The sequence below is a fragment of the Pelodiscus sinensis genome, chromosome 2 (genome assembly GCF_049634645.1).
Source record: "Pelodiscus sinensis isolate JC-2024 chromosome 2, ASM4963464v1, whole genome shotgun sequence".
Classification (NCBI taxonomy): Eukaryota; Metazoa; Chordata; order Testudines; family Trionychidae; genus Pelodiscus; species Pelodiscus sinensis.
The window spans coordinates 122,738,735-122,756,196 of record NC_134712.1 but is presented as its reverse complement, the minus strand read 5'-3'; positions in this window follow the sequence as shown (position 1 = coordinate 122,756,196).

Here is a 17,462-nt window from a genome sequence, read left to right as displayed (position 1 = left end):
AAGGATGTTCTTACAAGTACCAAATAGTTGGCAGAAGAATATGTCCTTCCTAGTCACAGGGATCAATATTTAATTTTGTTTCAGAATCAGTTTTATCACTATTGAGATATCCCTCAGGGTGAAATTCAGCTTCTGTCTCATGTTTGGTACTGGACTGCCATCTAAATCTGTGGTTTTCCTGTAGTGCGTTCACATGGCAAATATTAGTAGCCCCCATCTGAGCTGCTTAATTCCTTTGTCATTAAACTTCCATTTGCTTTTGATCAAGAACCGTGTAAACGTAAATGCATATGTAGCTCTTAGTCCATGTAGCTGATGCAAGGGGGAAACTAAAATTGTTGTGCCCAAGCAAGCTCTTTCTCTTTAGACACTCACAGATGTGTGTGTGCGTATGTGTGTGTGTACAAGAGTATATGAACTCGATGAGCAGTTAGCTGCTGCTGCTGCTACTGTTATACATATATGAATCTAGACTATTCTAGGTACAAAGTGCCTAATCTTTTTTTATTGATTTCCAATATTATACCATACTAATTTATTGCTCATGGTCCATCTAATATACTTGTATTTTATGTCTGTATAAGAAAAACATCTTAAGTGCCTCACGACCATTAATGCTAATGGGGTAGTGTGACTAATTGTACACATATTGCAGAGACTAGTTATTCCTGTAAATGCATTTACCATAAACAAAACCACATTGTTTAATTTTCAAGACCTGAAACTGTAACTCCATTTTCAAAGTATTGCCACAATTTGCCCTTCCTTGATCTGACTGTATTGTGAAAATTAACAGTTGTAAAGACAACTCAACTTTTTTAAATAATGGGCTCAATTGGGATTATTTCATAAAAGAGTATCTGTCAGAGATTAGTACAGCATTATATGGAATACTGAAAGCATAGATACATTAGCACCCTTTGATGTGATGATGATTGATGATACAGAGTTGGCTATGTATTTCTCCTCCGCTGTATCTAGTGGGACGCAACAGATTTCATTCCCCAGTGAAGTTGCTAGACCAGTGTCCTTGTACAGGATGTTCAAGCAAAGAAACCCTCTTTTGCCAAATAAACATGTTTTGATGTCATTTATATTCATTTTCAGTTTACCAGAGTTATGTGTGAAAGCATGATTATTTACAGCTGAAAGGAATTAACAAGATAATACATTTCAATGGGGCTTTCTTTCCACATAATTATTGTTTCCTATCTGCTGTTAATTATCTCCTATCAGTTTCACAGGTTTATTTAAAATCTTATATTTGGAACTAAAAAATCTTTTATTGTTTCTAATCAAATTCAATATAGTCATAAAATGTGGACAGTATTAATTACTATGGGAGTAATAGATAACTCAAATTCACAACAAATTAGAAAGCTGAATGTAAATATATTAGAAATTTGATATTGAATATGATTTCATGGCTAAATAAAGTGGCTATACAAGAAACAGACTCTTGGTGAAATTTAGGATCAAATTTTAACTTGAAGCTTTTGTAAACAAAGAGTTCTTAAATAAATAGGTTTTTTTGCATTGCCTCTGGCTTGGTATATCTTTTTAATGGGACTAAGTACCTATTCTTCACCACTTACTAGAGGGGATGTTCTGAGTGACTATTAGTGTGAATTCATATATTTCTTGGCTACAGAACAAGCAACATGCATGTACTTCAACATTTTTGGTCATTTATAATTATAAAGGGCTAATAGATGTTAACATCAGTAAAATGTGTTACAGCAGAGCTGGACAGATATTTTCTATTGGAACAGTTTAGTTGGAAGATGCTAATTTGTCAAACCCAAAATGTTTCATGAAAATGAGTCTGATTCAATTAATTTTCAGGCTTTCTGGACTCCTGGGACAGCTGGCTCATTGTGCTGCCTGATTCCCAAGGCATGACTATAGGGAGCCAGCAAGCCCAGGCAGCTGCTGGCTGAAATTGACATTTTTCTCAGTATCACCATTGATATCTGAGTACGAAGAATTTTAATTTCAGTCAGTGGCTGGCAGGATCTTGGAGAGTTTATTTTGTTTCAGGAAGACTATCTGTCAGCGCTTCCAAAACTAACTCCCCATGTCCCGAATTTTCCTGTTCTCTGGAGACTTTAAAAAAAAAATTCTTGCAACGCAGAAATCCTGAACTTTTGACAGCTGTAGGTATAAGTGGATACATAAGCACATCAGTAGAAAATATTTACAAATGGTTTTTAGCAACTTCTTCAGTCAAGTCATTTTATTAACTATTTTGTAAAACAAGAATTTACTCATTAATTCCTTATAAAGTATTTATAAATGTATTTGAAATACAAAACGACTGATTTATTCATGGCAACATTACCACACATTTCTTTTGAAATGTAGGAATTCCTGAAGTCTCTCTGCAACTATTTTAGAAAAAGGATTTTACTATATAAACCTATTCAACAAGTCCAAAGCCTAAATAAATAGGTGTTTGGGTATATCCTCAGCAGTGCAAGTAGGCCAGTGCATTGTACCAGTATGACATTCTTAGCCAGTATGGTGTACTGGAAATAAACTGTAGTACCCTCAGCCTCTCCATGGAGCTGCTCCTCCTCCAGCTCCATCTGTATGCATCCCTGAAGGAGGATAGGGCTTGAGGGAGGCCGTGGGTGTGGTAGAGGAGCCTTCAGAGCTGCCATCATTCTACTCCTTTCCTCTCTGCCTGTCCCTCCCAGCTGCGAATGGAGCAGAACCCCCTGTTCCTCTTCTCCAGCCCTGTCCTCCATCAGGGAGGCTGCTGTAGGGAGCCAGAGGGGAGACAGTTCCATAGAAGAGCAGAGGGTGGGATTCTGCTCCTTTCCCAGCTGGCAGTGGCAGAGCGGGGAAAGCAGCAGAACTTCTGGCAACTTATCAGTCTGCTGTACTGCTCCTAGCAAACCTCTCCTTGGAATGGGGAAGGGAAGAAGAAGAAGGTGGGGACCTGGGCTGGGGGTGGGGCAAAAATCACAAGGAAGGTCACATGGAGAGGTCATATGATCCCCCTGCCCGCTTACCTGATGCCTCCCTCTACTGGTAAGAGATTTATTTCAGTTGCAGTAATGTAGCCAGTATTTGGCACTTCGGAAATGCTCTTTGGTAACAGGTTACAGACTGCAGGATGGTTGTGTCTTAACTGAAATCAGAAATGTGATTGTAGCTTGGGTATTCATATCTTGACAAGCTGCAATCTACCTGGCACATATGAAAAGAGCCATAAAACTCTGGTGACACGGGCTTCAACACAGGCTTGACAAGAACATCAGGCACCCAGCATATATACTCACATGGCTGTCCATGCTGCCATAGCTGCTATTTTTAGCTGTGCTAACTGGATAACAAACTCAAGCATGCCAACAAGTGCTGCAATCACCTCCCATTGTAGCATGGACTTACTCAAAGACCAAATATGTTGGGAAGAAACACTGGAATCAAGGTAAGCCTGTCTAGAACTGACAGAAATACTTTTTAAAAAATCCTGAATTCCTGGAATACCCCGTCATTTCTATTTCCTGATAAGTATCGCATTATAATTTAATTTTTTGAAAGAGCTTTGTACAAACTATGCAATAGCTTTCACATGAATGAGTTATGAAAATAATTCTAAAGACATATGCATTTAGTTTAAGGAGGATTTTGGTCTATGAATAGTATTTTGCTGTGGTGCAATATTAGAAAAGAGTGGCTGGAGGTATGTTCAATTAAACAGGATGATGCCAACAATCAAAAGACAGATTTCTATCCAGATTAATTGTCTATTCATTCTCATGATTGTCTGCATTCCATGTCTGGGGAAAAAACAAAAAAATCCAAAAAACCTTCTTTCTGTGTCTTCCAGCAACTACAACGAGAGATTTTGGCTGGAAAAATGGTCATTGGAGGGAAAAATTGTTTAAAGATTACAAAAAATCTTGCCCATCTGTGATGGGGCGTTTGCCCCAAACAGGCCCTCCAAGGGTTAAAACCCAGCCCTGGGACAGACCTGGAGCAGTGGAGCTGTGGAACCAGAAGCTATGGCAAGTATGAGCCAATTAGGGCCCAGTTGAGGGCAGTATAAAGGCTCCTGGAGGGGTGATGACGGACACATTCTTGCTCTGGCTGGGGAGCAGGAGGGACCTGGCTGCCAGGGAAGTGAAGGTTTCTGGAGACAAGGCCTAAGAATACTGGGGCTGTAATTAGATCAGGGCTGTGGAAAGGCAGGCAGAGCTGGGGAAGCTCTGGCCCAGCAAACTCTCAGGCTGCACGGCCTGAAGCAAGGTCTGGGGCTACTAGGACTGCAAAGAGGCAGCCATGGTGGGCAAAGGCAGCAGATACACACACCCTTGCCAATGATGAGTGGACATTTTAGACTGCAGTTTGCCCCTGAGGTAAGGGGCTAGATGAAGACTGGCCATGGGCCACTGAGGCAAAGTGGGCATAGAGAGTTGGGGCTTCCCAAAGAGGAAGGACCCCAGCGTGTCGGGGCACTGTGCAGGGCAGTACTGAGAGGGAGGACACTACAGTCTGAGATGGATACAGGTCCTAACACAGAGGTGGAGAAGAATAGGTAACAGCAGGCATGACACCTGCCCAAAAGGGGTCCTCTAGCACCAAAGAGCTAATTCCTGAGTGACCATCAGGAGGCATCCAGGTGATGAGTCACACTGTATTACACCATCCAAATTAGGAGAAAACTCAGAGCATTAGAAGTTTTATATGAAGAAAATGAAAGACTAACCCACCCCAAAATATCCAATAAACCAGTTGATAGGACACTATGCTGAGATTTAGGAGACCCACATCCAAGTTGTTGGTCTAAATCTGGCAAAGATATATGCAGGTGTTGCATCAGGCAGATATGGCATAGCATCAGAGGTGATATGAATAAGTCAAAGCACATATTTGACCCAGTCTCAATTTAATGAATATCCTAACATCAGGCTTTCGTCTAGGGTAGGGTTTTTGGACCCCTTTCTGCATCCTGGACTGAGAAATCATTCCTAACCAAAGTTATTTCATATCTAATATGTTCTTGCAAAAAGATTTAACTTTGGCAAAAATTTCATTGGAAAATTCCCAATCAGTTCTAATATTGAATTCTTGTATCCCACCACTGAAGCCATTCATCCCAAACACAGGGGGCGTGATCAAAAATCTGCATTGACTTCAGTGTACTTTGGATAGGCTTTCAGTGCAAATATAGATATTTTTTCAGGTATCTATTTTTGAAACAATCTGAGAGTTCCTATGGAGGCATGGTGGAAATGGATGTGGACGGATGCAATTCTCTTCGTTAAACCAATATGCCTTTTTTAATTTCTAATTTTTTAAAAAGGCCTTTCAATTACTTTGTGGGTTTTGATATTGTCTTCTGGAAATATACACTAAAGGGAAATTATTCTACATCTGTGGGATCTATAATATTTCATTACAAATTGTAAGAATTCTCTTAGATTTAACATGCTAGTGCTCTTCAAATCATCTATCCAACACCAAAGAATCAGATCCTCAGCTGATTTAAACTGACATGACTTCATTCACCATACTCTTCAAGTTATGAAAGCAAACAGACTGAAAAAGAAGGTATTTGTTTGATAGATATTAGTGCTGTTCTAACCACCAAACTCTTCAGAGATAGGAATCAGATGGGCAGCCGTGTTAGTCTGTATCTGGAAGAAAAAAAATGAGGAGTCCTGTGGCACCTGAGAGGCTAACAGATTTATCAAGGCATAAGCTTTCATGAGTAAAACCCACTTTGCCAGATGAATGAGATAGGAATATCAATCTACCTTTTAGTGGAATTAGATATATATCTAGGATAATTTCCATTAATGGAAGCTGTATACAAATGTCAAGGGGAGAACTGGTCCGCTTGAACTGAAGTACTGATGCTGCTACATGTCCATATGTCATCAATTTTTAAAGGTGTTTCTTTTATTAATGCTTAATGCTTTGTCCATTATGATTACAGAAGCATAATTCACCTCTCCATACACACCTTGGAAGGAATAATTGTTTTATTTTTCCTATCCATCTGCTTTGTTGCCCTCATCACCATAGTACCTAACTACTTCATAGTTTATAATATATTTGATTTTGACAACACCCTGTGAGATTTTCTTGAAGTAGACTGGGAATAGAAGCACAGGGTAGAATAAGTTACTTGTTCAAGACCCCAGAGGAAATTTGTGGCCAAGCAAAAAATCAATCACAGGTGCTCTTAGCCCAGAATAGTGCCCTATCCATTAGACCAGCGTTTCCAAAACTATGGGCCGCGGCCCAGTAGCGGGCCTCAGGAAAAAAATACCAGGCCTCAGCATGACTGGGGGCTGCCAGGAGGGGAGCAGAGTGGGGCAGAGCGGAGCAGGCTGGGAGGAGGTGGCAGGGGGGAACCGGCTGTCAGGAAGTAGAGTTGGGGGCAGTGTCTGTCCCGCGGAGATCCAGGCAGGCGGGCAGGCAGCAGGAGCAGGGTTGGCAGCAGCAGGGATGTCCCGCAGAGCTCAGGGAGGGCAGGTGGTGGAACCAGGGCTGGACGGTGGGGGGGGGGGAGCTGAACGGGGGAGATCAGGAGGAGGAGGATGGGAGAACCAGCTTCTGGATGCAGGGCTGGATGGGGACAGCAGGGTTGGACTGGGGAGATCGGGAGGAGAAGGGGGTGGGGATTGGGACTGACCCGAGCACATGCAGACCCTACAGACCCTGGCAGACAAGTGAGTCTGGCCGGGGATTCCATTTTGCCCCCCCCCCCCACATACCCACCCTCGAGTGGTTGCGAACTGCCTGGCAGATAGACACACTTAGGCAGCATGAGTACATCTACCAGCGAGGCAGTTCCCAGCTAAGGACTGATACACCTAATTATAATAAAAGTTACCTAATTAGAAAATACCAGACATTTTATATGTCTGGTAATTTCTCAATTTGTTTCCCGGACAAAACTCTGAAATACCGGATTGTCCGGTACAAAACCGGACACTTGGCAACCCTACCCTTCCTTGCACCCTCCCTCCTAGCCAGATACCCTACCCCCAATCTGCTCCTGCTCCTGCTCCTGCATCCTGGAGTGCCCATGCGGCACCAGGTCCCCCAAGCCCTAGCCCAGGCTGGGTGGGGGATGCAGCTGGGTGAAACACTGAAAATGTATTCATTTTTCATTCTTTTTTTAAAATAAATTAATATTTTTGGGCTGCAAAAAACAGTACTAAAAAAACCGGGTTCCAACTAAAGTAAAAAGTTTGGGAAACCCTGATCTAGCCAGCTTTCTATCCATCTTACAGTCCATTTATCCAATCCATAATCCCTTAACTTGCTGGCAAGAAGATTGTGGGTGGCTGTATCAAAAGCTTTGCTAATGCTGGCACTGAGAGGACCAAAACAACATATTTGAATATTCATCATTTGCTTAATTAATATGCAAATATGCAAATGAATGTTACCGGTCCTCCAGAAGCTCGTGAATGGATTTACTGGTCCCCATGTCAAAAAGTTTGGGAACTCCTGCATTAGATCATTTTTCCTTGCCTGCCTCTTAGTCATCAAACAAACAAGGGTATGTCTACACTACCCCCCTAATTCGAACTAGGAGGGTAATGTAGGCATACCGCACTTGCAAATGAAGCCCGGGATTTGAATTTCCCGGGCTTCATTTGCATAAAGCCGGCCGGCGCCATTTTTAAATGCCGGCAGTTCGAACCCCGTGCCGTGCGGCTACATGCGGCACTGAGTAGCTAGTTCGGATTAGGCTTCCTAATCCGAACTAGCTGTACTCCTCATGGACTCCAGCCTAATCCGAACTAGCTACTCCGTGCCGCGTGTAGCCGTGCGGCACGGGGTTCGAACTGCCGGCATTTAAAAATGGCGCCGGCCGGCTTTATGCAAATGAAGCCCGGGAAATTCAAATCCTGGGCTTCATTTGCAAGTGCGGTATGCCTACATTACCCTCCTAGTTCGAATTAGGGGGGTAGTGTAGACATACCCCAAGTTCTTTGTTGAATAGAACTAGCTGAACTTTGTTCAACAATAGCAACACAGGCATAGAGATTTTTCTACCTTAGGACAGACTATAAGATGGACCATTTTACGGATCTGTATAATATTTGCAGCTGTTTCCTTCTTTAAATTCTAAAACTGGGGTAAATATATTCTGACTTTAGACCATATGGAAAATATTCTTACTTCATCTACTTTCATCACTTATGTGAATTTTCAACTTCATCTATGTGTAATAAAATTAATTCAGATGCTGATAGGGAAAGGAAACTGAACAAAAAGCACAATGTTTTTTTCCACAACTTTTAACTGAAAGGGAGTTTAATTTATTTTCAGAGAAAAATGGCAGCCTACCGAAGGTCCCCAGCACACACAGTATAATATAAATGTGACCCTTAAAATGATATACATTTATATTACATTTTAAGGTAGTCACATCTCTATGTTATCAGTTCATTCACATTCTTCAAGGTTATTACTTTGCATTAAACAAACAAACAAACAAATAAATAGTGGATACCTTGTGGTAACTGAACTCCCTTTAAACTGCCATGAGCTATTTGAAACTGAATTAAAAATAATGTTGTATATTCATAGCAAACCTCATTGTCTTTTCATTAGTATGGAGTGGCAGAAAGTTGATTGCTTTGAAAATATGCAAATTTCACAAGAAGAGTTTTCACACAAGTAGTATCTTGTATTCAAGATTTGATTTCTCCCCTCTGTCCTTCTCATTGTGCCCCTTTTTTTGCTTACTTTAAAAGCTATTATAATGTTTCTTCTTCCAACCTTCAATTTATGTTCCATTGTGTCCTTCTGAAATTATTTGCTACTGCACACATCCCCAGTTCAGATAGTTTTATTATTGTGCCCTTTTCAATTCACTAAGGCCACTGTTACATTCTGACAGAAACATAGTTCTTCAAAATATAAGTGACCTAAATCTTGAAGAGAAATGTAATATCATTTCCCAAGAAGATTTCTGTTTCATACTGTGATCCAGAAAGATCATTCTTAAGTATCACAGATATGAAATTGTTATAAAATGTATTTCCCATGAAGATGACCCTTCTGCTAGGACAGATTAAAGGTTTCCTTTTGTATACATTTCTCATTCTGAAAACAAAAATGTATTATAATAGACTACTAGAAAATATAGTGGGATTATCAATATGGATAGTATTGGGGACAGAGGAAACCTTAAAATGTAATTTGTGTTACTATTTATGTACTATATCAACAAGTGACCTCTAAAATATAATAAGCAATGCTAAAAGAAAGTGGGAAATGTAATTTAGCCAACACACACACACACACTTTTTAAAAAGAACATTATTAAGATTGCAAAGTCAATCATTCAAAAGTTAGGAAATACAAGAATTAAGATTGTGCATCTATAATTTGGCCCTTTGTTTTTGGAGGTTGAATTAAAATTGCACAGGAATGTTCAATTCTGGCATTTCCTAACTTTTGAGTGTTTCACTTTGCAACTTTAGTAACAGTCTTCTAACACCTTTTTTATCTACACCCTTAAAAAAAACCCAAATCCAAAAACAAATTCAACTATGGTACCTTATTGAAAACAGATGTTTTAATGTAGATGCATACTTTGCAAAAACTTGTACAGATCTGCCAACAGCAGAGAAATAATGTGATTTAGGCAATTCCGAGTAGTGTTCTTAAGTAGGCACATAATCTTCTGCCCATTTCCCTCTAAATTTAAATGTTTTCTTGTACCCTTCAAATCCCCATCCCTGTCTTTGTGTCCTAGTTCCATTCTAATTCTGCAAAACCCCAGTCTCCAGTGCACAGGCTTCTCATCTTAGTGTCAGGTTACTAGTTCAGTAAAATTTAGTCTGTTCCATCAAGCTCACAGTTTGTCCGTCCCCTTCCATACATTGTTTCCTCCTACTACCTTGACTTCTTGCCTCATTCCACCTTGTTTTCTTCCCACTCTGGCTCCCAGACTCCAGGGCTGTGCCTTTCCCCCAAGACTTTAATCAGCCAGTCCCAGTGATCCTAGGAACCAGTCCCAGCCTCTGCATTATATTTAATATAAACATAAAAATAGTTTTAATGTAATGGTAGTTTCACATTGATAGTTATTGTAGGCTTACCAATTTCATTGCTAAGTATAAAGCTAATATATTAACCCAAGCCCTGTTTTGACAGTCTTTGTTTCAGGAAGGCCTAAAATAGGAAGAGATGTGTCAGCTTGGTATTTAGATGATTGAGTTCCAGAAATACTTTGAGATTCAGACTCAAAAGTTCAATTCCTTGTGCAGAATTTTTAATCCAAATTATTGGAAACTTCAGAATGAGTGAAACTTCAAGTTCTTGCAAGATTTGTAGCTTTCCATTTCCAGTGCAAGTGAGACTACAGCTGCCTTTCATCAGTCATAATACTTCCTTTTCATGTCCATGCTGAGGTGTGAATTAATGTATAACACAACACTTTGATTGCAAATTCAGCAAGGTTGTCCAAACCTAAACATGTTAAGCTTAGATTTTTTGAGCTATCTTTGATCCATCTTTAATTGTAATTTTAGCTAAATTTGGAAATATACATAATGACTATGTTGATTATGTTTCCTCTACTTAGTGTGGACACTATTTAAATTAAATTTAAATTTATGTTTGAATGTAGTCATTTGTGTTTCAATTTAGTCAATTATGAATGCTATAAATGGAGTATGACAATAAAATATGGTACATTTTTGGTATTTCATCTTCCATATAAAGTGATAAAAATGCACAGAGACCATTGCAATCAAAACTCTCATTGTGACTGCAAGACTGGTTCTTTTATAGTTGGAGAGGATTTCACACAGTTGGCCAAAGTTAAGCTCCATAAGGCAGAGAGGGAGAAATGATGAAGAAATTGACTGGGAGTACCTTAGTGGGAAAAGAAGATGTTGAACACAATTTGTTACTGGGTGTTTTATCCGTCTTTTGTCTTTTTGTTTTATATTTAGAATGTAAACAGCTGAGGAACAAGAGCAGTGGGAGAGTTTCTGACAACAGAAACTCTCCTTTCGACTTCCCTTACTCCTCATGACTGTGAGAACTATTGGAGTCGACAGGGGCACCCTAAGCATTCAATTTAGTGGGCCACTAAATTTAGATCCACTAAATTGAACACTAGAAGATCAACCTCCACAGCATTGATCCTCCATTTTGTACAGGCATAGCCTAAGATATAAAGGCGAAAGACAACTTACATATTCTCTTCTGTAGTTTTGTCATGTTCCCAGCACATCTACTATATGTTCTAGAGAGTTTGTTTGTTTGGATATTTTATCAAGAATTCCTCCTAAATGGTAAGAGCTCAAATGACCAAATTCAGTGTACAGCTTCCTCTTATCATAACTTACAATAAATAACATAAGGATTTGTTTGTATCAGGAAAATGGGATGTGTATGGAATGGGTTTGCTTCTCATAAAACTAAACAACAAAAGGCAGAATAGCCAGATCAAGTACAATCTTCATAATTCACAAAACTGAGCAAATATTGAAAGAAGCAGGAACATGAAATGGACCAGGAATAGCATTGCTTCTCAACAAACCTTACAGAAAAGGAATAAAACAGAAATTTGGAGAAGTGCTCTGTTTTAGCAGAGCTAAATCAATGCTTAAGGTTTGAACACTAGAAGGCAATGTTCTTCAAAACCAAGATGATTATTACTTTTTTTTGGTGAATGAGTAGCATTCGTAAGGATAAATAAATATATACGCTTGATAGAATTCTCATTTTAAGAAAACTACTGACAAAAATTAAATGGACAAATTTTAACAATCCCTTTAAAATATGAAATAAAATTATACTTCATAAAATAACACTGTAATTTTGAAAACTACAATCATTTAAATAAAGCATATATATTTTCCTTTTATTTTCCAGAAAAGAAAATGCAATTGAGTTAAGGCTCTGAGCAACTCTGGTTAAATCTGGTAGTAGTTCATATGTGAATTGTATCATATCAATAAGCTCTGATTTGTGTCTCCTAATTTAAAAGAGTCTTATTTTAAAGAACTTGATATAATTTTCATGACCTCAATTAAAAACAATAATTTGAAATATTTTTTCCTAAATAAATTGTAGGGATAAGTTTCTGTGATACACATTCTGTCTTGGAGGCTGTGGAATCTTGAGATCAAGTTCTTTTGCTAACACAAACTGGCTTTACTTGCTGGTCAAAGTCTTTTTTTCTGTAAGGCTTCTGTTGCTTGGGGAAATGCTTAACATGAATGGATCACTTCAGCAGAACATTATTCTTGTCAGTTTACTCTCAGGCTAACTTTTTACATTATCATTCTCTTCACTTACCATCATGGAAATCAGAAGCAATGCTGTTATACGAGTCTAACACAGAAACTGGAATCAGGTACTTCACTCCCCAAATAAATAGTATAACTTGCTGTAAGTTGTGAAAAAGAAGAATAGCAAATAAACAATGAAGCATAAAATTAATGTTTTTATGCATTAGAATAAAATATTGTAGTCTCTCATTAATACTACCCTTCAAAATTATGTGAGTTAAGAAAACATCAGTAACTTCTATAGTTACAGAATCTTCTTTTTTCTTTAACTGTCCCTGAATCTTTCAATAGTTTTGAAAAACACAATTTTAATTGTGCATTGTCTCATCTCAAGGAAGACATTTATAGAACAATAAATAATTATATTTTGTAAATGTCCGGCATGCCAAAGATTTTGTAGTGAAAATAACAGACAAATGTCAAATATCATGGGAGCAACACGATTACAACACTACAACCAATTGGCATGCACTCTTTTCATTTCTGTGCTGCAAATACATCCCACAGAGTAAGTAAACACTAAAGCAACTGGAACCAAAGACGGGAAGGTTTTAGTGCAGTTTATTTTATTGGAGGGTGAGAATACAATGGAAGTTCCTCCCACACAGTACATCTTCTGTGAATGTATACTCCTTTTTTCATAGGAATGTGTTTCTATGCAAGGTTCATGGAAATTTTGACTCTTTTCAGATGAATCTCATTCCTTTTTCTCCTTTATGTCATGTCCAATCACAGTGATGAGATCACTTCATCATGTACATCCAACACCCTGACAAAGCCCCCAGAACTGAAATTCTTCCTTTTATTTTGCTCTACATCACCCCATAAAGTTGGGATTTATTATTGATATTTTTGCACCTTTTTGCGGTAGCTATCCCCTTGGTTGGCTACATTGTGATATATGGATGAAGAATAATCAGATTGCTCACCATCTCCTAAAGAAAATGAAACATCTTGAGTATATGAGTAAGGGAAATTGTGATCCAGGGTGGGGATGGACAACACTGATATTGATGTAAGGTCTCTTGCTGCTTTTTCCTGAGAAGGAGTGTTAGAATTACAAAATACAGCCCTGGTGATATTTCCTGATTGTTACTTTGACCTTGTCACTACTCACTTTAAATGCCTCATCATTTCTACCATGGCATATTCAAGCTTTTCAGACATTTGTAAGACTTTTCTCAGCTTTACTTTTCCTTACTTTATCTGCTTGTTTGTCATATCAGTTCCCACTGCTCTGAACACCAATGTCTGCCTGGCATGATTATTTGTCCATCTTCTTATAAATATCTCTATACTTCCTTCCACACATAGAACAATCCTATATGAAATACAGGCAGTCCCCGGGTTACGTACAAGATAGGGACTGTAGGTTTGTTCTTAAGTTGAATTTGTATGTAAGTCGGAACTGGTACATATTGTAGGGGAAACTCTAGCCAAACATTTCTCCAGAGCTCAGTTTTATTCTCCCACACCTCACTTCCCTCAGTCCTTTATTCTCAAGCTGAGGTGTCTGCTGAGAAAAGCCGCTCCGCGTCTCCCTGGTCTGCTGGGGGGGTGCGCTAGCTTCGCGTCTCCCTGGTCTGCTGGGGTGAAGCAGCTAGTGCGGGGTTGCCTCACCCCATTTGTAAGTAGGGATCCGATGTAAGTCGGATCCATGTAACCCGGGGACTGCCTGTAGTCCAATAAGTCACTCTTGTGATTACCATATGAAAGGTGCAAACTATGCATAGCCTGTTCTCTGGTTTGGGTATACATAAATACCTTTAACATCTCTAGATGTTCAACACTTGGGCTATAAGAACAACTGAATCCAAACATGATCACAGATTCTGCCCTGATGTAATTAGTCAGATCTCTGAAAAGCAAATGGTTTTACAGTTGCAGCCACATATGTAAAATGTCAGACACAGACAAACCAAGATATGAGAAAAAGGATGGAAGTTGAGTGATATATGGCAGAAGACATTTAATATTCAGCATATAGTTCTTCCTAATCAAAATCAATTATAACACTCCTATTGATTTCAGTGGTTTGCGATCAGATCCATAAGAATCATTGTGTGCTAAGAGAATATACAGGAAAGGAAGTTCCAAATAACTATAGCCCTAGCATGTTGATTTAAAAAAAACAACGTATTTTTAATTAATACAAGAAAAGACACCCACTTCTCAGTCCATGGTCAGTACAAACTTTTTGGGGTTCTGAGTCTGGATTTGTAATTTCAAATAACTCATAAGAATTATAACCTAAGATTACCTTTGAATAGTAGAAAAGATGTTATCATATCCATGAAGTGCCCTATAATTTCATTAAAGGATTTTTATCATGCCTAAACAGAACCCTGATGGAACTTCCCAATGATTCCAAATCTTAACAAGAAAAGTAAGAATAAAAAATGAATAATTATCACTGGCCTTCACTGAAATAAACTCTTTCCAATACAGCAAAAAAAAAAAAAAAAAAAAAGCCTTTTCAAGGTCACACAGTATTTTAAAACTCAATGACAGCTATGCCATTTTATTTCAGTTGAATAATATTTTGCATAGTGATTTAAGGTGCTGCCAGGACCATCTTGTTAGTATACATTGAATCCAGGAGACTGTGCTATTCTAAATGTTGATGAACTTTCCTCCTTAGTGGCTCTCTCCAGCAAGGGGACAGCTTGCAGACTTTTTCCTTTCCATCTTATTTCCCAAAGAACAGCAGCTATCTCACTCACTGCCTGAATTCCAAGGTAAACTCAATTAAATATACTTGTACAGAGTCATTGAGGTCACAGCTTGCTTCATTTCTTTGGAAACCTTTAAACTACAGCAAGGATTGAATATGACTTCAATGGACTATTCTGATTCACCTCAGCTGAAGTCTGGGCCCAATGTACACAAAACTCAGCACTGTGTAAACTGCATAGATGATGTGCGTAATTTCGTGCTGTCACATTTCTTTAAAAATAGTGGCGAACTGGCCAATTTTTAGAAATAATTACTTTCACCTGAAAAGTTAGACTAATTTAAACAGTTGGCCATTAATGACTGCAAGCAACACCCACATCTTCCAAGCTGATTTCCAGATGGGCCCATGTGGAATTCCGTTGTGTGTGGTGTTTTTTATTTGTTTGTTTGTTTGTTTGTTTGTTACACAGTATGTGAAAGGAAAACTACAGGTGACTTCCTCCTACCCTCAACATTTACATCTTGTTTCTCTTTTCTTGTTTTCCATTTTCTTTTATTAACTAAAAGAATTTCCTAATTTCCTGTAGGCTGTGCTGTGATTGTTTTACTTTCAGCCAGTAATGCTTTGACAAGACAGATGATCAATGTACATTGGCAGAGAGAAAGTAAGTCAGCTGTAGTTACTGCTACACTAATGGAAACACTGTTCACAGGAGCAAGGGAACTTGTTGAGGCTTTAATTATAATAACACTCTTGACTTAGATACTGCATAAACACATTTCCCTCTCACATACATGGGCAATTTTTCCTTAGGCAATAAAATTTTCAAAAGTGTCTAACTTTAGATTATTGTAAACAAAAAGATCCCTATATTGTATTAATTCCACAGAGACTTGGTTCCTGAGAAGTAACACTTTAGTGCAGGGCATCCAGCATTCGTTACTATTAGATCTGAGGGCCAGGGTTAGAGGACTGAGGGCTAGAGTAAGCAACATGCCGGGCACACCTTAACTGAAGGTGTTCAGTACATCTACAGCAAGCACTCAGCACCTTTCAGGATTGGGGCCCAAAATATAACCAATCACATCAATCAGAATGTGATAATTAAAGCATGTGCTCCTTGATAGCATCCAGTCTTGGAAGGATGTATTGATGTATTAATCTTACCTGACATTCCTCAATTCAATGAGATTTCAATGTCATTTGACTAAGAATGTGGAAGATGAGGGATCTGATTACTATAATTTTCATAGGGCACCAAGTGTCTTATTCTGTTTTGTACAGATCTGAAAAAAATATTGTGCCCCCAAAATAATATATATATCTGGGAATTCTTATGAATTCATCATATTGATTATATAATCTATAGATCAGACTACCATTTCCTTTCCTGAACTTCAGTAGATTTGTTGAATGTGATGTAGTGCTGCCCACTATGTGAAATACACAGGGGAATATGATCAGTAAGAAAGAAGGACTTATGAAGGTTGTAAATACCATAGTTGTTGCATCCTGTTATCTTTGTTCTTTCCATATAAAGAATATGAAGAAACCACATGGACACAGTCGGGTGCTAAATAACTATATTCAGGCATACAAACCCTTTCTACATATGCATGCTGCTCTGGTAGGTTCTAGAGGCTTCTGCCGGAGACATTACTCAATTTGTACACACTGTGGGTATGTCTACACTACCCCGCTAGTTCGAACTAGCGGGGTAATGTATGCATACCGAACGTGCAAATGAAGCCCGGGATTTGAATTTCCCGGGCTTCATTTGCATAAGCCGGCACGGGGTTCGAACAAGCCGGCATTTAAAAATGGCGCCGGCCGGCTTATGCAAATGAAGCCCGGGAAATTCAAATCCCGGGCTTCATTTGCACGTTCGGTATGCATACATTACCCCGCTAGTTCGAACTAGCTGGGTAGTGTAGACATACCCTATATGCTATCTTCTGAGGTGGTGTCAGTCCAGCCATGCTTCCTCCTGGCCACTCAGGATGTGGCTCACACAGCTCAGAGGGGAATCTGAAAACCACTTCTAGTCTCAGGTTTGAGAACGATTAGCTCAGTGCCTTCTAACTAGGCAAAAGGGACCAGGGCTTGCTGATTTTGATTGTGCCCTATACTCTTTCCTTTTTTCCCCTGTGCCTCTGCCAGCACTTCAGCTTCTTTGTCCATTCTTTTCTTGGATGTTGTCCCTGGGCAGCTGTCCAGCTGCTTGTTTACAAGAATTCTTTTCTCTAGCCTGTTCTGGAAGCTACCCCCACCCCTTTTCCAACCCTTTTATCCTCTCAGCTGCTGTGAAGCTGCTAATCAGCAGGGTCTCTATTAATCTTTTGGTTGCTGGTCCTGGTTCAATATGGGGTACATGCATTCCATGACATGCCCTCTGTTTTGTTAGACAGACTGTAATCACTGCAGTGCAAATACAATTAATATATTTTAGAAATGATCAAATCAACATGAGAATTTTCAAAAAAGGCTTCTCAAAT